General features: G+C 35.0%; 1 pseudogene; it reads right to left on the bottom strand.

The window, feature by feature from the left end:
- LOC120611971 (60S ribosomal protein L10-like) overlaps positions 1–22,981 on the bottom strand; it is a 54,724-nt pseudogene extending 31,743 nt beyond the window's left edge.
- Positions 22,982–23,638: the final 657 nt, after the last annotated feature.

Below are 23,638 nucleotides of genomic sequence, written 5' to 3'. Positions count from 1 at the left end.
GCAGGAACTTTTAGATCATGCTAAGACTTCGACATTAATCTAAGAGCAACATAAGGCTTTGGAGAATGCAGGGAAGTGATGCAGTCTGATTTACTTGTTAAATATGTCACTCTGGCTGCTGGATAGTAAATGAGTTGGAAGGAGGAAGTAGAGAGAACAGTTTAAGAGGCCACAGAAATGATCTAGGTTAGAGGCAATGGAGGCATGGGTTAAGTTGTGAGCAGTGGAGATAAGTAGAAATGGGCAGATTCAGGATATACTTTTTGGAAAAAGAGGTGATAAGACTTTGTGATAGATTGAATAGGGGGTGAAAGTTGAGAGAACTAGAATAATCAAAAAGGGTTCCTTTGTGTTTGAACAACTGGGTGAGTGGTGAAACCATTCACTGATATAGCCAAGATCAAAGGAAGTAGGGGTGAATGGGAATAACCGGTGCTGAATGCAAAACTTTGTGGACAGCTGAATGTCCTGGCACTAAGGCTTTGAGAATATCCACCCTACTTATGTTTATGAGACTCAGTGGGATGTTACTCACTACTTTCTCCATTCCAGTAAATAAGCTAAGAATGATTTCATTCAAAATGTAGAATCCATATGATTCTTCTTCATGTCTAACTTCCTGCCTAGATCCAACATAGTCATATCTTTGACCTTAAGAGTGTTTCATGGCGTCACACTGTTTAATGAAGAAACCCCTGTTTTTTGCCTTGCATTCAAGGTCACCACCCACGATCTGGCTTTAGTTATCATTCCTAGATATTTCTCCTACTATTTCTCACTAAGAACCTTAGATTGTGGTCTGTCTGAAATATGGTCTTGTACCTTCTCCATCTTTGTGCCTTTATTTTTGCTCATGTTCACTTGTAAAATTGTTTCTTTGTTTTCAAAGGTCAAATAAAATGTTACTTGTTCTGATAGGCCTACTATAGTCAGTTTCACTAGGCAAGAGACTTTCTTCTCGCTGCCTCCCATTTTATACATGTGGCATAAAAAGTGTCACTTGTAGATCAGACTCACAGGGGTTGGGGAAAAGATTAAGAATAATTCACAGAGAGTGCTTAGAAGCTCACATGTATTATCTCATTTACTCCTAGTCAAAAATCCAGTGGAATCAGAGTTATCCTAATGTGGAAACTGAGGCTTACAAGGGCACGTCATTCATTATACATTGATTACATGTCCTCTCACACTAGATTGCTATGATCTCCCATTTTTTAGATGAGGAACTGAAATTCTCAGAGTTTAAGTAACTTGCTCAAGAGCTCATAGCTAATAGGGAAGAGGTTGGATTCAAATTCAGCTATGTCCTCAGGCTCTGTACCATGTTCTCTCACAACCAATGAGAAAAATAAAATTACCGATTGCCCTTTCTGGCCCAAGAACAGGGTTGGGAGCTTTTACATAACACTGTCTCACTTCATCCTAACTCGAGGACTGAAAAGAAAGGTATGTTCAGTGAGAAGAACAAGCAGAGCATACAGAAAGCATCCAGACTCCATCAGAGTGGCTGGTGGATTCAGGTTAAGACCTTTCTCTTCATTAGCCCTCAATTCACTTGATCTGTTGATTGAATCTCTCTATAAAAGATGAAGCTAAAGAGTTATAAAGAAAAATTTGCCTGCTTTATAGTTCTTTTAAATGATGGTTGTGATAGGCTTGGTAGTGGCAGCTCCCAGGAGAGAGAGAAAAGCAGATACATTCTGGCTGGTAAAAAATACACAAACTCCTTCTTCATGGCCACCATCTTGCTAGTTAATTCTTATTGAGTATTTACCACTGAATCCCTGTCACGAGTTACATAATTCATATGTTTTCTTATTCTGACATCTACCTTAAAATATAGTAATTTATACAAACATATTTATGGGAAACCAATATCCAGATTTTTTTTTCCCTTTACCTAATCCGATTTACACACACACACACACACACACACACATGCCACACACACCCTGGCCACACAAACCAAGTTGTGGGGCGACCGGGAATATTTATTCCCACCAATTTTTCGCCGCCAAAATACCTAAACGTGGGCCTTCTACTCACATTTCACCTTTATGTGGGTCAAGCAAAAATTCTGAGATCTACCTTCATTTTCTAAATAGACAACCGAGTTATAGAATCTTTAAAATAACATCCAACCTCATTGCTATTTTCTTTCACTTACATAATTTATTGCAAATTCCTATTTAATTATAACATAATAGTTTCTACTGTTTTAGTCAGAGATCTAGCAGGAAACAGCACTTTGTTCAGATGATCAATGAAGAGACTTTTTACAGAGGTATGGGCAGCATTAAAGGAACCAATGAGAAAGGATGAGGCATGCAGAGACTAGCATCAGTGGGAAGCTTTTATCACCCATAGTTTGAAAGGATGTGGGGCAGTGATGATGTTACCAATGGAGCTATGGAAGATGGGTTTTCTGGTGGATGCTATAATTATTGGTGAACTCGGCCATTTCCAAAATTGAAAAACCAAAGCTGCCAGGAAGTAGGGAAGAAATATTCTGAGTTCATTTCTCACTGCAATCTCTGGCAGAATTTCCCTTTGGCCAAATCTAAAAGGGCACCAAATGACAAGAGAAGCAGCTAAAGCAATCCAATTTGATCATCCTCCTGGGGCACAAAGCAGAGGGAAGAAGGCTGAGAATGCATGGGGAAAAAGAAAAGAGCCACTACTTCCACATTCCTAGTCCATAGATCTCTACCATTAACAATGGCCCCATTCTAGCAAAATTCTACCTCCAGCAAAATTCACTCATTTATTCCTTAATCTGGATTCAGCGACTGCATTATTAAATTATGAAAAATATAGGGAAATTTAAATATAAGAACACACTTTACTCATAAAAAACACATATGATCTAGATATATGAGAAGACATACCTTGTTAGATACACCTTGGAATCTTTTCCTTGACTCTTGTATTCTGCAGTGAGCCTCTATCATGAAATTCATTTTCATAAAAATATGTCTGTATTATTGAAGAGGAATTTTCCACTCAAATGGCTAACCTTGTAATCAGCTCTTTGTTTTGCTTCTGTAGACATGCTTGCCGCATAGTCCGAAGGGCAGGGTGACCTCGAGATCAACTGAAGATTCACTCTCCCCTTGCTTGTTCTGTCTAGATAACAGATGTATCCCCTTTGCTTGTTCACAGATAAGCCATATAAAAGTAAGGTTGCTCCTGAGCTTGGAGCCCAGATCTTCAGAATGCTAACTCTTCTGGGACCACTGGTGTAATAAACCTGAGTTCTCCAACTCTCTGAGTGGTGCTTGGTTTCTCACCAGTCTGATTTTTCTGCAACATTATCTCCTAGTAATCTGTATTGGAACTTTATTGTGGATCACATTTTAGTCAGCGATAAAACCTATATTTCTGGCACATTTGAAAGAGTTTAGTATTGAATCTGCTGATCTTGGAAACCTTCTAATAACAAGTAAATTTGCAGACACTTGAGGGCAAAATTTTTAGGAACCTGACAATTCCTTGTTAGCTTACATCCTTGAAACTCTATCAGTATTTTGAGTCGGTATACCAGAAACAAGCCCTGTTAGATTACTTTAGCTTAGTTCTCCACAGAAAAGTTTTCATTTAGTTAGAGTTTACTAGTTTGGGTTTAATTGAAGGTCAGTATGAGAAATGGCCATGTGAAACATGTTTCTGCTTATTCTATAAAACCGTGTTTATAGATGACATCTATTATATTCTGTGATGTTCCTTATAAAAAAAGCTATGAAGACTCCTCCTAGAAGAGTTTCTCTGGAAATGAGATTTTTGTTTCTCTATTTACCATAATTGCTAAAGCAACGATAATAAATCAGTTTCTAGAACATTACTATCATAAACTGGTTCCTCCATTATTTTCAGTATTTACTCATAAAGACTTAGTTTGTATCTTTGAAAAATATGTCACCTCAAATTCTTTTTAGAAGAAAATGAAACATAGAGTAAGAATTAGAGCTTTTTAAAAAGAGTACTATTTATTATTGGGTAGTTAAATCAAACAGCAATGAAATAATTAAACATATAAGACTTAAAAATATGTGTGTATATGTATGTATTCATGTATATAGATACCCAAAGATATATGTTTGTATATGTATATTGCACAACATATCACAAAGGGAAAATTATGAAGTGATAGAGATAATTTATAAAAGGAATCGCAGGGGAAAAACAACAATGTGCTGAATAAGGCAATTAGGGCTTTCTTCATTAGTTTGATAGTTCTACAAACACTTATCAAACTGCTTCTGTGTGCTAGGCACTGGGCTAGATGACAAATTTATGTTAGCTCTATCCTCAAAGAGCTTTCAGTCCAGTGGGGCAGGGTACAGTGGAGAGACAAGTAAATTTATTATAGGAATGTGTTATAAAGACAACACTATGGAAGCTAATGAGATCCAAAGGTGGTGCTCAAACCATGAGAGGAATTTAGAAAGACAGAAAGGCCATGACATAGAAGAGTCGCCTTTAAAACAATGGTGAAGACTAGGAGAAGGAGGGTTAGATTTGAGGACAGCATACATGCATACAGGTCTATCTAGAAGAAAGCATTCATAGAAAACCCTGAATAGGTATGTGACTCTAATAATAAATCTATACCCATTGTTAATTTTATCTTTATCTGAACTATTTCCTCTCTGTCACTTTCCTGTCAACTTTCATATAATTGTTGCAAGATAACTGTTAGTACCAGCACTGGGGTGGATTGATTAAAAAATGGCTCCAGTTTTTTTTTTTTTAACCTGTCCCTGTATCCATGCCCTGTGCAATGTGAGCTTGCAGCTCCTCCTATCTGGAGGTGGAATCTATTTCTCCCCCTAGCTCCTTTGAATCAAGGCCTGACCTTGTGTCTTGTTTGGAACAGTATAGCATAAGAATGATGACATGCTGAGTCTGAGCATCAAGAGAATTTATGTCCTTTTTCTTTTGGAATCCTGCCTTAGCCATGAGGCTAGTCTGCTGAAAGATGAGAGGCCATGAGAAGCTGCAGTGAATAATCCCAGCCAAGATCCCAGATGTGTCAAAGATCACAGCAATAGTCAATCAGTTATTTAGCAAACCAGTAACTGACTAAGATGAGTAAGAAAGCCCACTAAGCCCAGCTCAGGTCAGCAGAACCCCTTAGTTGATATGATGACTTATGAAAAATAATAAATTGTTGATATTTTATAACACTAAGTACTGAAGTATTTTATTATGCAGCAATAGCCAATTGAAGGATTTAGGGGAAAAATGAATCAAGGTATTATGGAAGCATAAGAGAAAATGAGAATAAAGTGCTCTCATGAAGTCGAAGAAACTTCTATTCTCAGCTCTATTGGTAACTGGCCAGAGCCCCTGAGCAATTTATGTAAGCTCTTTGGACTTTGGTTTTTATATCTGTGATTTAGATAAGATAAGGGCATTTCTGATTAATGATGGAAGAGTAAAAGAATTTTTATTTCACTTCCCTCTTGAAACACCCAGAAAAAGAATGATAAACAGAGGGGAAAATGTTCCACTTATAAAGAGAAAAAGAGAACCCAAAGGAATTGAAAACAAGTCCACACAAAAGTATGCACATGAATGCTCATAGCATCATTATTCGTATTAGCGCCAAAGTGGAAACAACCCAAAAGTTCATCATCTCAATGGATGAATAATATGTGGCATATCCACACAATGAAGTATTATTTGGCAATAAAGTACCAATACATGCTACAATATGGACGGTAGTTGAAAACATTATGCTAAGAGAAAGAAGTCAGACATAAAATATCACATAATGTATGATTCCATTCATATGAAATCTCCAGATTAAGCAAAACCATAGAGACAATAGATTGGTAATTATCAAGGACTTGGAGAGGAGAAGGACTGATGGGGAGTGACCGCTAACAGGTATAAAGTTTCTTTTTGAGGTGATAAAATGAGTTCAGTAGATAGTGGTGATGGTTCTCTATCATCATGAATATACAAAAAAACATTAAATTGTACAGTTTAAAAGGGTGCATTTTATGATATGTGAATTTTATATCTATTTTTTAAAATGTAAAAAAAAAAAAACAAGGAGCTACAACCTCAAATCATAGACAATGAAATATAATGCCCCAAACTATGAAATCCGAACTAAAGTGACAATGTGTTATTAGAATCATGAATCGAGATATAAGAACTCTGGTTGCAAAGCTAAAGGAGAGAGATTGTCGATTTCTAATAAGAACTTAGATTTCAGGAATTTAGTTGTGAAACACAACAACTTCTTGAAGGCTAAAAATAGAGATAGACTTGTAAAGCCCACAGACAAACATATTTATTAAGAGTATGCTGGAAATAATACATCTTATGAGAACCACGGACTGTCCTAGATCATTCCTTCTTTACTCCCCTACAATATAGTTTACTCCATCATACAGTTGTACCTATTCAAAATCAATTAGAGACCAGCCTGAGACCTGTTCCCAAGAGTTTAGCTAAGCTACTCCATAGTACTGCTGCCTCGATATCTCTTTGGTTTGGTAAAGTAGCCTGCGGGGTCTTATACTACTGACATTACTCCTCTCATGCAAGCTCATGTCCTAAATAATCGTCTGTGGAATTGCAAGCAGCCATATGTTCCTGATATGACTTCTCCAATAGCACTTGTGATCAACAGTCTGCCTTGCCTACCAACGCCTGTATGCCTTATGCACCCCTTAGGTAAGACTCTCATGGGGCTTACCCAAACTCACTCTTTTGGTTTAAATCGACTGATCCAGGCTTAGACCAAGAGCTCCAAAGCACTTCACTCTTGGATTCTAATAAAGGCATGTGTCCCCCAGGTCCTACCTCACTCTCTGTCTACACCCTGTCTTGATTTCCCCATGTGACTCCTTGCTCGAGGTGGTCTGTGCACTTCCTATAGGACCTGTGAGTAACAAACTTCTTTGATTCAATTTCTCTTTTGGTCTGTTGTTAAATAGCTTATTATTGTTAATTTATTAAATGTTAATAAATTAACATTTAATAAATTAAATGTTAATAAATTAACAATAACTTGTTAATTTATTATTAACAATAATAATAACATTTGCTCCACTTAGCAAATGTTAATTTAATAAAGCCATCACACCTGTTGATAGATAAAAATTAGGGAAGGAAATAACATAAGCAAAAGTTGGTGAAACATATACCACAAGAGGAATCCCAGAGAAACATATAGTTCCCAGTATTTTCAAAGTAATGACATGCACAATGATGACTCAAAAGAGAAAAAAAGAAAAAAGAAAAAGAAAAACATTTTTTCCCTCCTTGTGGAGGGTATGGAATCAATATATACAAGATGTAAAGTACGGTATAGGGAATATAGTCAATAATGTTGATATAACTGTATGGTGTCAGATGGGTACTAGAATTATTGGGGTGATTACCTTATAAGTTATATAAATGTATAACCAATATATAGTACATGTGAAACTAATATAATATGTCAAATGTAATTGAAAAATAAAAATATTTTTTAAAAGACCCCCTAAATAAATAAAATATATAAGAGTTAAAACATAGAGATGAAGAATCAACTGGCTGAGCTTAAGGAGAAGATGGAATAGAAATATAAATGCATTACTGAAATGAATGCACATTAGTAGAAACGAACATTGTCACATTACTACTAAAATGTGATCAGGATCGTGATTAGCCAGCTTGAGAAAAATCACACAAAATGAAATAGAAAAGAACAATGGAAATGATTGCAGAGGTGTTGATGCATATGGAAGACATACAGAGGAGATGAAATAATGGCAGACACTATTTTTTTTCCTGTGGCTACTGTAACAAATCATTACAAATTTAGCAGCTTAAAACAACACAAAATTATTATCTTACAGTTCTGGAGGTCAGATGTCCAAAATGGGTTTTCTTGATCTAAAATCAAGGTGTCAGTAGGGTGGCATATCTTCTGTAGGCTCTAGGGGAGAATCATTTTGTTTTTTCCAGCTTTTACAGGATGCCTGAATTGCTTGGCTCATGGTCTCTTCCTTCCTTCATCTTCAAAGCCAGCAGTATAGCACCTTCAAATTTCTCTCTGACTCAGTTTCTATCCTCACAGTTCCTTTGCTGATTTTTTAAAAGAAATCTTGTGATTAAATTGGACTCACTTTGGATTACCCTAGGGTAATCTCATCATCTCAAGATTCTTAATTACATTTACTAAGTTTCTTTTCCATGTAAAATAACAGGTTCCAGGGATTAGAATGAGAACATCTTTTGGGTGGGTGGGAAGTATTACTTTGCCTACCACAGACACCAACATATATCCTCGTGAAATGTCAGAGATTTGAGGGGGGAAAAGTCACATGGGGATCACAAGTAGGAAAAGTAAGTGACGCACAAGGGAAAAAAGTTTATCTCTACTTATCTCCAGAAATAATTAATACCAGAAAACTAGAGTAGAGAAGAAAAAGTGGAACTCAAGAATTTTATACCTTCTGGACTGTCCTTCAAGTGTAATGACAAAACAAACATTTCAGATATACAAGTTGTCATGCCCATGAATTCTTTTGAAAAAGGAAATTCTTCAGGATGAAGTCCAATCGATTCAGAGTAAATAAAAATATGCAGGAAAAGTTAAATAAAATGGTTAATGGTGAACATTTAATGTATTTAAACATGAAACTAAGACCAAAATGACACACTGAGGAAGCATATACTTTTAGCGTCCCACCCAGATGTCTCAGATGGACCGGAACGCCCATCTCCTTGCTGCTATGCATGTTAGGGGCTAATGACGAGCAGCTGCTCCTTCTCCAGAGTATCGCCCTCAGTGTGTAAAAGATGATTTGCCAGGGAAATTATGTCTTCCCTTGTGCAACCAGGAACAAACTTACAGCCAATGACTGACAGGAGAATAAAAATTTGTGACGTGGCTTATGCTCCAAAGCTCCCCATGGGATCAGACTGAGACTAGACCTTACCTAAGTCCATGTCCTTGCTCTCCCTGCTTCATCGCTTTCATTGTGCGTTTTTCCTGAAGAGTTCTCCCTCAGTAAATTATACACACATGGGTCCTTATCTCAGGCTCTGCTCTGAGCCTGACCTATATGCACTATGGTTTGATGGTCTTTCCTTCTTCACTTCCCTTGTTTTCAAATATTTTTCAGTCCCTTGTTGTGTGTGCCATTTGCTTTTATGCAGCCAAACATCAGGAAGCTGTGGTGAGGCTATTAGCACTCTATTTAATTATTTCTTTGGAAGTCAGTCATTGTCTGGAGATCTTTACACCCAGCTCCAAAAGAATCTTACATTTTGTCTGGTCAATGAATTTCACAATTCAGCAAAAATAGAAATAAAACAGAATTTCCATGCTTTCTGAAAATAAATGACAAATGATTTTTAACCAAATGACATATTCATAATATTTTCCCAAAATCCTATTGCATACATGTACCAACTACATGCTCTAGTTCCATTTAAATAAGAAATTAATATGAACTCATAACTCTAGGTTTATTATATGTATTCCTGCAAGCTGAAAACATTACTTGTAGTTTAGAAAATAAAACAGAATTAGGTTAATTAGCCCTGTTACTTAACAGTTAGCAGCATGCGTCTCCTAAGATGACTCATTTATTCACACTATAATGTAACAGAAAAGCTAACAAAAATTTGTTATTTATGGTACTTACAAAACTAATTATTTTGAAGAAGAGTTTAGGAGCAGCTGAGAAATGGCTTATCTTAAAATTTATTTTTAACACTGTTGAGCTTTTGGACTAACCTTAGAACTGCTTTACATCAAAGCTGCTCAGTAGAAAAACAAGAGGAGCTGGTAAAAGTGAAGCCATAAACTGCATTCTCCACACTTTTCAGAATAGTTACTAAATCTTCATGACAGCAAATAAAACAGATAAAATAGGCCAATAGGTGGTGCTGTTGTTATGTGTAATGCTGTGAAAAACAAAAGAAAGAATTTTTGAGGAAAATGTTTGCCAGAAAGAACATGAAACAAAAATATACCCCTAGTTTCTGAATTCTTTAAGGAGATGGCAGTGTCATTTCTTTGTCTCTCCTGTTTGAGTTTGAGCGATCACTCATCATTCATTATCTTGCTGTGTTGAAGTGTTCAATTTTTGTGTCTCATACCAAAGCTATGGCCAACATAAACTTTTTATATGGATATTGCAAGGAAAGGATATCCATTCACTAGATCTCTGATATTTTTCAACTGACTTGAAAAGACATCTTAACCCACGTGCATAACAAGTAAATACCCACTGGAACACAGGTCTTTAAAAATAGAGGAAGGTGGAAAGTTCCTAAAAGTACATCTGATTTCCACAACATTTAGTAGAATGATCCACATTAATCTTTTAGACAACAATTAGAATGAATTAATTCTCTAACTTTCTAATCTAAAACAGGAGACACTTTCAATAAGGTTTTGTAAAATTCAAAATTCTCTCAAAAGGAACATTAGCCATGCTAAAGGAAAGAGGAGCAATATAGATAGTTAATAAATAGAAAAAGATCTTTAAAACATTATTTTATGCATGGAAAATGGATTATTTTTTTTATTCTCTGTGATGAATTCATTATCTTAGTGTTAGTTTTGTAAAATCAGTCTTCATGGTTTGAAAAGAGGTCCAGGTGTGGAAAGAAATTCTCCTTGGGATTAAAAATTTGACACAAATAATTGACCAAATAGGGGAGATTTTAACACATTTGACATGCATTTTAAGACTGATTTTGTAGAGATAAATAGTTTTGGACTCCAATGATCTCATAAGAAGATACTGGTCTCATCTAACGAATTCATTTAAGCATCCTAAATTACTGCTATCCCTCAAAGAATCGCAATCAAATAAAAAATAAGTCATGTTGTACAGCAAAGTGAGAAATAAAAGACAAGAAAAATAATGCTTCATAAAGCTTATAAAGTTTTTAGGTACTTTATAGTCTTGAAAACTTTTTGAGATAAGCAATTTAGCTAATAATGTTGGCTTACATTAATTGAGTACTTAAGCAATTATAGCATTTTACCTCTAGTAACTCATTTAATCATTACAACAACCATATGAGGTAGGCAATATTACTGTTCTCCTTTTTCAACAGAAGCATCAAAGTATAGAAAAGTTAACTAGATTCTCCAGGGAATATACCTAATAAGCACCCTAGCTGGAATTACAACTCAGGCAGGCTGAACAACTCGAGCAGTCATTGAATATTCATTTTTAGAGATAAAAATTGTCATTAAAATTTATATAATAAACTATTAAAAGTGGTATTGAATTTAAAACTCAGGTCTCAATAATTCGTTCTTCCTGAATTACATTCAATTTAGATTTGGACAATTCCAGACTTGTCAAAAGTGACATTTCTCTTGAATGTAAGTGTCATCTAGATTGCGCCTGTATAGCGGGTCTACCAAAGATGCTTCTCTGCACTTGATCAGTATGCTATTTGGAATTTCATGCCTTCAAGTAATTTCATTACTTGTCTCTGCAGTCTTCCCATATAAATCAAGGCAGCCCATTGTTCCAAGAATCCTCCCAAATGTAAGTTCTCAACTGAGAAGTGTATTGCAGCTGGCTTAATGCTGGCATCAATGGAGAAGTGGGAAGAGAGAGGTTGTCAGACTTTAAGACTCAAAACCTATCTCCATTCTGGCAAGAAAAGGAGATATTATGGGACCCCTTGAGTACAAGCATCTAGCATTCTGGAAAGCAGTATACTCAGTTTCCAACATTTTCCAAAAGACAAATAAAGAGGATTGGTCAGGAGTGCAGAAGTCTAAATCTGAAAAAATAAGATATCACTTTTATTGGCCAAAGCCTTGCTGAACTTTTTGGTTCATTTATGCTTGGACAGATCTTATCGTTTCTATAAAGGATGCTGATTGTATCAGTCAGCTTAGACTAAATTATACTACAATAAAAAATGACATCCTCTACCCCCAAATCTTAGTATCTTACAAAAAGAGAGTTTTCTTTCTTGTTCATTTTATATGTTAATCATAGATTGACTTTGGCTCTTCCATCTGGAGCCCACTCAGGTTGAATGAGAAGCCTCTATCTGGGACCTGCCAGTGCAGTGGCTGTGGAAAAAGGAATGCTAGTGGAATCACACGATAATCCTAGGGCTTTTGCTCAGAACTGGCATCTAGCATTTCTGACCACATTTCATTGGCCAAAGCAAGTCATATAGCCAAGCCTGATGTCAATAGGCCTGGAAGGTTTAATCGTCTTAGAGGAAGGGTCACTTAATATTAGGAACAATAATGCAATCTTCGGACTTACTGAATTATATTGTATAAGGCTTAAAGAAGCTCCTGTTTGAATAAATTAATAGGGTAAAAATGCAAGTAAGCTCTAGAAGCTTCAACTTGACATCATAAAAGAAATACTAAAGAAGTTTAAACATTGACGTGTCTCTCGACCTTTCTCAGCAGTAATCATTTCAGGTTGTAGAAGCTGACTTGAGAGGGCAAGCAACAAAGCTCAGGGGGCTGCTGAGCCCAAAGTGCAACCACTCCTCCATCACCAGCTACACAGCATGGGCCAAGTCACACAGCTTCTTATCTTGTAACACTGGCAAAAATCCAGGCTTCATTTTTAACTCCCTGCATTGCTGTTCTTTTCAAGTATGTTACCAGGACTTTATAAAGATTGATATAGATTGCTGGGAAGCCGTTGGGTTGAAAGTCCAGATGTACATAAATCAAGTCATAGCATCATTTTATTCAGAATGTTTCGGCCCAAGTCATTATGGGATAGAAGAGGAGAGATTGATAGTGAGTCTTATGGGATTTGATGATCTCAAAGGTAAGAGATATTAAATGTATGATTTAGTTTTATGAGTCACCGCAGTAATTTTATATAGACTGAAACTTTGGCTGCTGCTGGTTTAAAATGTATTTTAAGTAATTGGGAATATATTTTGGGGGCACATTAGGATGAAGAGTTGAATGTGATTTTTGTTCGTCAAAACTAAGATCTGATCTGCATAAAGAAAAAACCTATCCATCAATAAAAATGCATATCAGTATAAATATCTAATCACTATGTCGTATACCTAAAACTAACTTATATTGTACATTAACTATAATTGAAAAACAAATTTTAAAAAATATGTCAGCAAATCTCTTTATATATTAAAGCACTAATCTTTACTACAATTAGTTCTATATCTAATGATTTTTACATATAGTTACTTTAAGACAAGAACTCAAGATCCTCATGTTTGATAAAAGAATTTCCCTGATCCTTTTAGTCTTGAGCCTAAAATGGATCTACATTTAAAATCGTCTCAGTTTTTACACTGAGGGACATGAAAAGTACAATATAAATTAGTTTTGAGTATACAACATAGTGTATAATATGTTGGAGAAATTTTGAATATACACTATTTTATTCAATGCTGTATGTAAATTTAGTTTTATTAAATTTTCTTTAATTGCAATTGTAATAGAAAATTTGAATTCTTTCTCTGATGATGTTACTTCTCCAGCAGCCTCGTAAAATCAGGTGGTTGAATTTACAAGATAATATTTAAGAATGTCCGATTCTGAAGTTCTTTGTTGGCTCTTTTAGTTAAGGACAAGCTTCTTTAACAAAGGATGCAATCACAACCAAGTCTATCATAAAGTTAAATATACCTGTATTAACCATCACAATGCCATCATCTACTAGTTACTTTCTTTTTATTATTTTATCGCATCTGTAGAAAACTACCCAATAATTGCTCAAATTGAGTTTTAAGCTGAAAAATTAACTACTAATCAATATAATACATTTTATAACTTTAATCGTCTTTCCCATTTATAACTACATACCATTCCTCTCATTCTTTTCTTATATGTTGAAAGGTATGTTGCTTTCACATTTTATCTAAATTATTCTCTTCACTTTTTAAAAAATTTGCTTTCAGTCCACCCACCCAATCTATCCTTTAAAAATGTATTATCATCTTTATTTATTACACATTATTTTTTAGTAGTATTTTATTAAATGTTTATTTAAAAATAATAAAAGTAATGGAGTTGGAATTAGAAATTGAGACCATACAAAAGGGGGCAAAGTGAAAATATAAAATCTTTTCATCCTCCACACCTGTCCTATTCTCCAGAGAGAACTATTTTTAACATTTTTTGATCCTGGTGATTAACTCTAAAAATTCTAGACCAGCCCTGGAGCAATAGAAATATAATGTGAGCCAAATTTCATTAGTCTAGTAGCCACATTTTAAAAAGTAAAAAGAAACAGGTAAAAATAATTTTAATAATATATTTTATTCAATCTCATATCCAAATGTTATCATTTCACGTCAATATAAAAATATGAAAGAGATAAATAATTATTTTTTTCATGTTTAGTGCATTTCATACTTAGAACACATATCAGTTCAGACTAGATACATTTAAATATTCAATAGCCTCATGTGGCTAATGGCTGCCATATTGGATAACACAGGTCTAGGTAATATATATCTGGTTTAGCAATATTAAAGAGTGTCTGTCGATTTCCTGCCATGAGAATAAAGAATTTAATACCTTCTACTACCCATTCATCTTAAAAATCTTGTTAAATTTGTATGTTAGCTCTCCCATTGGTCCTCTTTATTATTTGTAAAACTATACCTAATCTTTACTTCTTATACAAATGTTAGGCAGTATCCCTTGAATTTCAGCTATGCAAGAAATCAATATTCTCTCACTATGCTTCCAAACTTTTGACAGCTATATCATTAGTTTTAAATTGTCAAGATTTGTAACCTATTCTTTTCTATCACTATAGTAAGTGAACATTTTTTTTGTAGTATTTTAGGTTCTTATAAATGTAAAACTAGTCTATGGCATATAGAATATTTATGAGTTTGGAAAGATTCACTGTGAGATCAAGCAGTATAATTAAATCCTCTGGAAATATAATCTCACACTCTTAATCTGTCACTTGAAGCAGAAGCTTCTGAATAGATTCTCATTTCTCATATTCCATCACTCATTCAGAATCATGCTTCAGTTTAGTTTGCTTAATTTGAGGACCATGGTTTCATTATTCAACTTGGTTCTTCTTAGATTCTCTTATTGCCTTCCATTTCCATTTACCTATTAACTAAGAAATTCCTGGCCATTTTGTTTTTAGATCATCAACTTTTTAATCATACCATTCAATACAGGAAGGTGATTGTCTTCTTAAAGACTATCTCTGGAAGCCCACTAACTAACTTCTTTTTCTTATTTGAATTTCTTACCTGTATGTCTGCTGCTGAGCTGTGATTCTGGAATTTAATTTCATTGCTCTGTTGGTTAAATTCTATAGTTTTTGAAATACCAAGTATTCCTCTTTCAGTGAAGAAGATATTTTATTGGATTATAGCTTCTAGTAATTTTTTTTTTCAAACACATGCCAAAGCAGTAAACTTTCTGAGTCTTTGTATGTTTGTAAATAGTTATATTTTCCTTTCACACTGGACTAGTATATTTTAATTTTTAAAAGAACATTGGATTTCTATAGTAACCTCGCATGTTATAAATATATTACGTCAGTGTATTCCTACTCCTTGCAAATTACAATCCAAGTGAATCAGTTACGGTTAAGAGATAAAATAAATCCCTAGACTCTCTCCTTAGAGGATTCATGGTGAAGCAACATCCTATGCTTGACCTTTAGTTACTGTTCTGTATCAGTTGGGAAATCAAAATTTTCATTATACAGCCCTCCTGGGGGAATTACATCATACTTTAGCATGTTTAGAAACGTCCTTTTTCCTGCCCACATCTCACAAAGACTTACAATTGCATGGTAGGTGCCTCTGGGAATTCTTAAATATCTTCTGTGAACGAGGAGAAATGCAGACATGTTGGCAAAGCTGATCATTTTTGTTGTAGATCTTACACTTGCTTTGGCCATTTTTATTATCCTATATGCTGTTTACTTAACAGTAGCCACGGGTATTTTTATCTGTCTTTTTCTATATTTTCAAAGGAGAGTTGGAAAAGAATGATGACTTCAGTGAGGGCAGAACTTGAATACTGAATTCTAGCAATGCTGCCAGGAAGCCATTTGCAGGCAATATAGAGAGAGTCAGCTCCAGGACGGTGCCTGTTCATTTGCTGGCCTCAAGAGAAAGGGCTACCTTGCCTGAGGAGAACGGTTCTCTCTTCTGAAGAGTGGGGTGTTATCCGCTGTGGAGGAGACACGTGGGAAGACTTGCCGGAAAGTTACACCCATCCAATGGAGAGGTACTTTTTAAAAATACATCCTGCCCGCCAAATCCTATAAACTTCTGGTCCCATTCACTCTGGGTTCACCAGTCCTTAGTGATATCTTTTATTAAATAAAGGAAACTTGTGTACAATATTATATCTTATTCATCAGTGAATTTAGACCGACCAGTATCTTTTCTTCTGTATGAGAAGTATTTTTTAAGGTGAGCATGTGAAGTGTTTAGTTTAATTCTCCATTTTGTGAATGAGATAATACAAGTAACAGGTCAAAAAGGCTGAAACTTCTATTTCACTCTTTTCTTAGCAGTTTAGTTAAAAAGCTTGGTGGAAGAGAAAGTTTGAGAAAATGGATGTTCTTTCTATCCATGTGTTTTTTTCCCCCTGGATGCCAAGTGGCAAAAGTAATCAGTGGTTTTCCTTGAATGGACATTGTATTTTCAAAATGGTCTTTGGAGCAAAAACAGTGTGTAAGCATGTGAAGTGGCAGAAAAGAGATTTATTCTCTTTTAGGTCTAGCGTCCTATAAACATTGGAGATTGTAAGGAAAACAATTCAAGGTGATCTAATAATAACACTTCAAACCCTAAAATTGGACTAATTCGGAATTACCTAGTTCTTTGTTCTATTTTACTGCTTTGGTTCGGTAGAAGCAAATGGATCAGCTTTGTTTTGGCTTTTGTCAGATAAATGACCACTGTAGATGTTCTGTTTTTGTTGTTGTTGTTGTTTTGTTTTTTTATAATGTAATTTCATACTTTTATAGTACATAGGTACATTTTCTCAGAAACAATATCTGGTTAGTTTTCAGAAGACTCTGGAAAATTATTTCATTTTAGCCATTGTGATTACAACTTCTTAAAACCAAGCCTTTGTTCTCATATTTCATCTTCATTGCCTTGTGGATTTTTGACATCTTAATTTTTTTAAGCGTTTCCACCAAACCGAAAAATTATTTCAGACTATATGTAAGGTAGCACCTAAATGAACTTCTTATAATAAAAGTAGCAAAATTATACTCAATAAGAAAATAATAAGCTTAACTACAGGGACAATAAATACTTGAACTTTTAGTAGATTTAAGTGGTCTTACCACAAAAAAGAATACAGAAAAATAAAGAAAGAAAATGGTAACTGAGGTGATAGCTATGCTGTGATGATTACTTCACAATGTATTTGTACATCAAAACATCAAGTTGTGCACCTTAAATACATATAAAGTCAGATTATACACCTTAAATAAATATAATTTCTAATCAATAAAGCTGAAAAAGTAAGTAGAAAAAATGTGTCAAAAATAAATAAAGGCACAAAAAAATGTACTTTTAGAAAATGATGAATTAACTTTAGTATAATAACGTTATCCATATTTCGGTTGTGGTGTTTGTTAGAGTGCAATAACTGCTCCACAGAAGAAATTGATAAATTGTGTTGCATGAGTACAGATTGTAGTAAGGGATTTTAAAATTCTCCATTACATAGTTTCCAAATTTATATAAGGGGATGACCTAACTGGTGGGATGTGCGGTGCATAGCCAGACTAGGCCTTAAACAATTGGTCCTGACTGCATGGAATTTGCAGTTACAGAGGCATTATTTTGTGAAATGTTTTTTCAGTTCTAAGAAAACTCAACTATTATTCATACATCGTGGAAGAGATACACAGATGACATTTCTTTTTGTCTTTAAATTTTAATCAACTCAGCAACTTATCTAGAAGACCCAGAGGGATGAGGACACGGCTTTAGTCAATTTTGATTCAGAAGTAACAGAACAGGTCCTGAATGTGAGGCACTTCCTGAAATCAGGGGTCCTAGGGAAGATATAATGGTAGGAGTAAGAGAGAGAAGTATGGACAAAGAGAGAAGAGGCATGAGAGGTGAGCCTCGGATATGATCAAACGTAGAGTTTTGCCTTGCATGAGCATTTGGATATTTAAGAAATGTCTGCACTCGATTGTGCTACCATTCAGGGGTAAGGGACCACAGTCACATCCCAGCAGATTTCTTGCACGGTCTTTGCCTTGTGTCCCTAAGCTTTCTTATCTCCTGTGTGTTCCTAATGTAAATGATTTGATAAGAAAAAAAACTAAAAGTGTATAACATTTTGAATATCTTTGAGGCTTGCCTTCAACCTCCACCACATGCCTGTCTTATAGTTGCCTCCGGAGCACCTGCTGGCCCCACAGGACATTGGGTTGGCATGTCTTGCCAGGCTCCTGCAGCTCCCTGAGATTCTTTTCAAATCCAAAGTCGTGACTGTCCTTAACCTCTAGGTCAGTTCTAGAAACTAAGATTTAGTTCTGGTGAGTTCTAAATGCTGTTAGGTGAGAATACATTTCTAAGACATATTATTTACCAGCGATTCAACTAGGGCTGCTTTTAGCTTTATTTTACAAATTGTAGCAATACAGTCTTAAATTTCAAAAGGAGCTTGAAAGTCATTTAGTGCACTTCTCATCTAATTAAGAAATATCTTCTACAATATCCCTCAAAGATGGTTGTCCTATTTCTGCTTAAACATTTTTCATGAGACACATGAGGCAGCCTATTGTTAAGTTCTTTATAATATCCAATAGAAATTTAAGTCCTCACAACTCCCATCTCTTTGTCCTATTTTTGCCCTATTAAGCAATCTAGAAAACAGTTGACTAAGAACAATGACTTCACTGGAATCATAAATTCTAAGAAGAAAGGAGAGCATCTTCCTTTATGAATTTTCTGCTTTCTACTCACACCATTGAACAACGTTGCCTTTTTGGGGCAAATAGGCCCCATTTAAGATCGTAACTTGTAAGATAAATCTAGGCTTTATTGTGTACTTTAATAGAGGGTTCTTAATTTGTCTTTTCTGACTTCTTGTACATATTTGTTAATCAAGAATTTTGAAATTCATGTCTTCTAAGCTTCCTGAAAGCTGGGAGTGTTGCCAATTTGCACTGACAAACAGCATTTTATTAGCACATTTGTAACTATTAAAATGAATTTTCTAATGCACTCACTCAATTTCACAGCACATCAAAAATTTAATTCAACCCCAGATGACTCTCACAGATGTCCAATAATTTTGCAGTGGATGTTGTTATTAGGAAGATCAGATGAATTCGAATATTTTGGAAAATTGGGATTCTTGTCAACACAATTTTATGTGAATACAGAAACAGCAACACTTTGAGTATGCTAATCTTTACAGAATAAAGACCCTTTTATCAAAGTTAGCTGAATGTAGAGAAAATTGGGAAAGAGTCCAGTCGTCCCATTTCTGGTGGTAGTGGAACCAGCTCAAGTGGACCTAGGGCTGTGAGGGGAAGTTAATATGACCAGGATCCTCCTGGCTTTGTTACTAGGCTTGGGGAAGTTAGACTGCTAGAAGACAAAGATTTTCTGGTTTTGGATGGCTGAGGAGGAGCAAACTTTCAGAAGCTGCAAGACAAGGAGAAAACTCAAGTCCTGGAATGCATACCTATTGTCCCTTTTTTGTTTCTGCTTCTGGTGACATTTCTAATAAGATATATGCTTTTGGATTTGGGAGTTCAATTAGGATCCTGACCATACCCCCTTATTGGCAGTTTATTTGAAACAATCATTGCTCCTTAAGCCTCCATCTGAAAAGATGGGGATGTGCACCTGATGACTTAGAAGCCTCCTTCATGTCTAAAATACTGTAAACTTTATAGACTAAAATGAGTTAAAAGTACAAAACATGGTCAGCCAAGATGGCAATTTGTACAGAGGGTTTCTTTGCATCTCTCAAAATGATTTGCTAGTAATTGGGAGATGCATGAGATGTGAGAGCCCCAAGGAACTAGGTGACAGTTTTCAGGAGCATTTATAAAATTGAGAGAAAAACTCTTGGAATAAATTTTCTTAGTGACCCCAGATTTATTCCCATGTTCCTATTGCACCATCTATTCACAATTAAAGGGTGACATCATATGCACGCCTACATCCCACAGGCATCAATTATCCCAATAGTTCAAACACCTTGTACAAAATTCTAAACCCATTCATTTTCATTGTATCTGAATGCAGAGCATCTCTTTTGTATTCAGTATTGATCACTTAGATTACTTTTCCTTCAGAATCTTAATTCATTCATAAAATGAATAAATGGTATAAATGATACCAGTAGCCACTCTTGGGCTAATATTTTACAATTTTAAGGGTTAATTGAGTGGATGCTTTTTGTTACCCACTGTACTAGGCAGTTTGGCAAAACAAAGACATATAACACAGACTTAGACTTCAAAAGTGTTCCCATAATGTTTCAATTTAAAAAGATCCATAAACTACACATAAAGTAGAAACCTCAGGCAAGGTAATGAACTAGTTTAACAAATAAAATTTAATACTTTTCAAAAGTTAAAGTTTCAATAAAACCTCAGAGTTTGCCAATTTTCAATTTATTCATTTTAAATATTCTGTGTTTTGAATGAGCAAATTAATCCAGGTTATCTAATTGATTTGCATTATAAATCATCTTTATGCCCTAGAATACAAACTGAGTAAAATTAAATGGATCGTTTAGCAATAATTTCTTAAATATGGCACCAAAAGCACAGGTAAAAGTAGTAAAAATAGATAAAAATCGTTTAGCAAAAATTTCTTAAATATGGCACCAAAAGCACAGGTAAAAGTAGTAAAAATAGATAAACTGGATTACGTCAAAATTTATAACTTCTGTGCATCACAGAACACAACTGAAAAAGCAGCTAATGAGATGAGAGAATAGATTTGTGAATCATGTATCTGATAAGAGGTTAATATCCAAAATATATAAAGAACTCCTACAACTTAAAAACAACAACAAAAAAGCAAACCAATTACAAAATGGGCGAAGGACTTTAATACACATTTCTCTAAAGAAGATACAGAAATGGTCAGTAAGCACATGAAAAGATGTGCAAATCAAGAAAAGATGCTCAGCATCACTAATTATTAGGGAAATGCAAATCGAAACCACAATATATCACCTCACACTCATTAGGTTGATTACTACTAAAACCCAGAAGATAATAAGTGTTAGTGACGACATGGAAAAACTGAAACCCTTATACCTTGTTGGTGTGAATGTAGTGTAGCTACACTATAGAAAACAGTATGGTAGTTCCTCAAAAAAGTAAAAACAAAACTACCATATGATCCAGCAATTCCATTTCTGGGTATATACCCAAAAGAATTTAAAGCAGGAATATCTCAAATATTTGTTTACACATGTTCATAGGAATACTACTTGTAATAGGCAAGGCGTAGAAGTGTCCATAAGCCAGTCGTGAAAGGAGAAAAACTATATGATTCTGCTTATATGAGATACCTAGAATTGTCAAGTTCATAAAGATGGAGGGAAGAGGAAATGGAGAGTTATTTATATAATGGGTACAGAGTTTCAGTATTGCATGATGAAAAGGATTCTATGGATGGATGGTGGTGACGGTAACACAACAATGTGAATATATGTAATGACACTGAACTATACACTTAAAAATGGTTAGGATACTAAATTTTATATTATGTGTATTTTACCACAATTAAATGCAACAAAAAAGAAAAAAGTAAATTAATTGTAATCTTGGCAATACTTGATATATTTAATTTCTGAATCAGTATGTAAAATAATGTACAAATTAAAGTGGGTTTTTTTTTGGCTTAGGTATAAAAAATAGGCTATAAGGAATGATGTGGTTTATGGCATATTTTGTATAGGTAAACTATGCAGATTACTTGGCTTTAAAAAAATTGCATAAAACATATATGCCCTATCTCAACCCTGGCTATGCAGTAAAATCACCCAGAGAGCTTTTAAAAAATAATCATTCTTTGGTCTTGGGTGAAGCCCTGTTATTTATTTATTTTTTAAAAAAATATCCCCTGGTACTTGTAATGTGTGGCCAAAATTGAAAACAACCATTCTAGGCTCCCTATTATTGAATTTCCTTTGTCAGTCAGTGATCATTTGGTGTATTCTTGGTACTAATGACTAGGAGATCTCCCAATTAACTAGCTAGCTTTTCATAATGAAGAATTCACTATTGGTGAGCCCCAGCATGGAAATCCAACTAATAAGTACTATCGATTTTTAAATAAATTGAAAACAATTCATAACAGGTTCAATAGCATGTTTATTAGATTTGCCCTCAGTCTTGCACGAGATGTGTCAATAATTCAATCAATGTTTCGATGCAGTTAATTCTTAGTAAGGTCATTTGAATACTTTTAATAAAACACAATTAACTAAAGGCTTTATCTGAAGGCTCCTATCGAGAGAGACCAAAGTGAGGACAATAGAAAATAATTGCAGGATATTCACTATGTGATTGTTCTTATGCAAAAATCTCCAACCATGTGACAGCCATATTTCCACAGGTTCAGGTTCAGGTTCATTATTTCCTTTGGGTGTTAAGCCATCATGCTGTAAATTTCCAACCCTGAGTTCTTCATACAGCTCTAGCTATTCCTCATATTGCCTTATTACATATAAAAGTCCTAGTACCAAATCGAAATCATGTTTTTTCTTTTCTGTGGGAGCTATAGAAATAGACCCCATTTGAAGTCTCTGCCCTACACATTGCTGCCAGAATAATCTTGGTAAGACATAAAGTAGGTACTTGTTTTTATGCTCAAAGACTTGCTGTAGCTCCCAGTCACCCGAAGGAATAATGTGAATACCTTAATTTGGTAATCTTAGCCTTCTAACAACTTACCACCAATGATTCCACTGTGAGCTGGCTAAGAGTAGGTAATCTAGGCTGCACATGGCTGGACTGGACTCCAAGCTGCGGGTTGTGTCCATGTCTGGTTCAGGTCTCTCATCCTCCTTAAATTGGCAGATACTTGAGGCATGATCTTCTCATGGCAATGTCAGGAGCACAAGCAAGACAGAGGGACACTTGTGTTGACTCTTAAGATGTAGATTTATAGTTGGCGCACTTTGTCATTGAGTCACATTCTTTGTCCAAAAAAAGTGACATGATGCTAGTAGGGCAAAGAAGTACACATGGAAGCATGGAGGTCATGAGGAGGGTGGATATATGCTGAACAATATTTTAAATACCCACAAGACATAATAAAATTTAAAAATTTATAATCAATAACAATATCAATATCATTATTGTTCCTTATTTGCCATGAAATAAAATGCAAGTTTAACATTGCTAGAGTGAAGTTTAACATAGGAGTGTAAATCCACATACTTTACTTTTTTGAGATTTTCCATAATTCCATTTGTTGGAAAGGAGTGTTTAGAAGCTGAGTCCTCTCTTTCTGTGGCCATTTTTCACAGCTTGAAATTGTTCCATCATGTATCCTTTGAATTTTTTCCTCTATCTCATCACCACTGTTGGTGGCTCAGCTTCCTAGAAGTGTACACAGATGGGGCCAAATATCAGTGTTGTCTTGGTAGAGAGAACGGGGACTTTGGGTCAGGCAACATCCTGGGTCCACAATAGAC

Source organism: Pteropus medius, unplaced genomic scaffold, assembly GCF_902729225.1.
Source record: "Pteropus medius unplaced genomic scaffold, Ma_sr-lr_union100, whole genome shotgun sequence".
In the NCBI taxonomy this organism is placed as follows: Eukaryota; Metazoa; Chordata; class Mammalia; order Chiroptera; family Pteropodidae; genus Pteropus; species Pteropus medius.
This window is presented reverse-complemented; position numbering and strand designations above follow the sequence as displayed.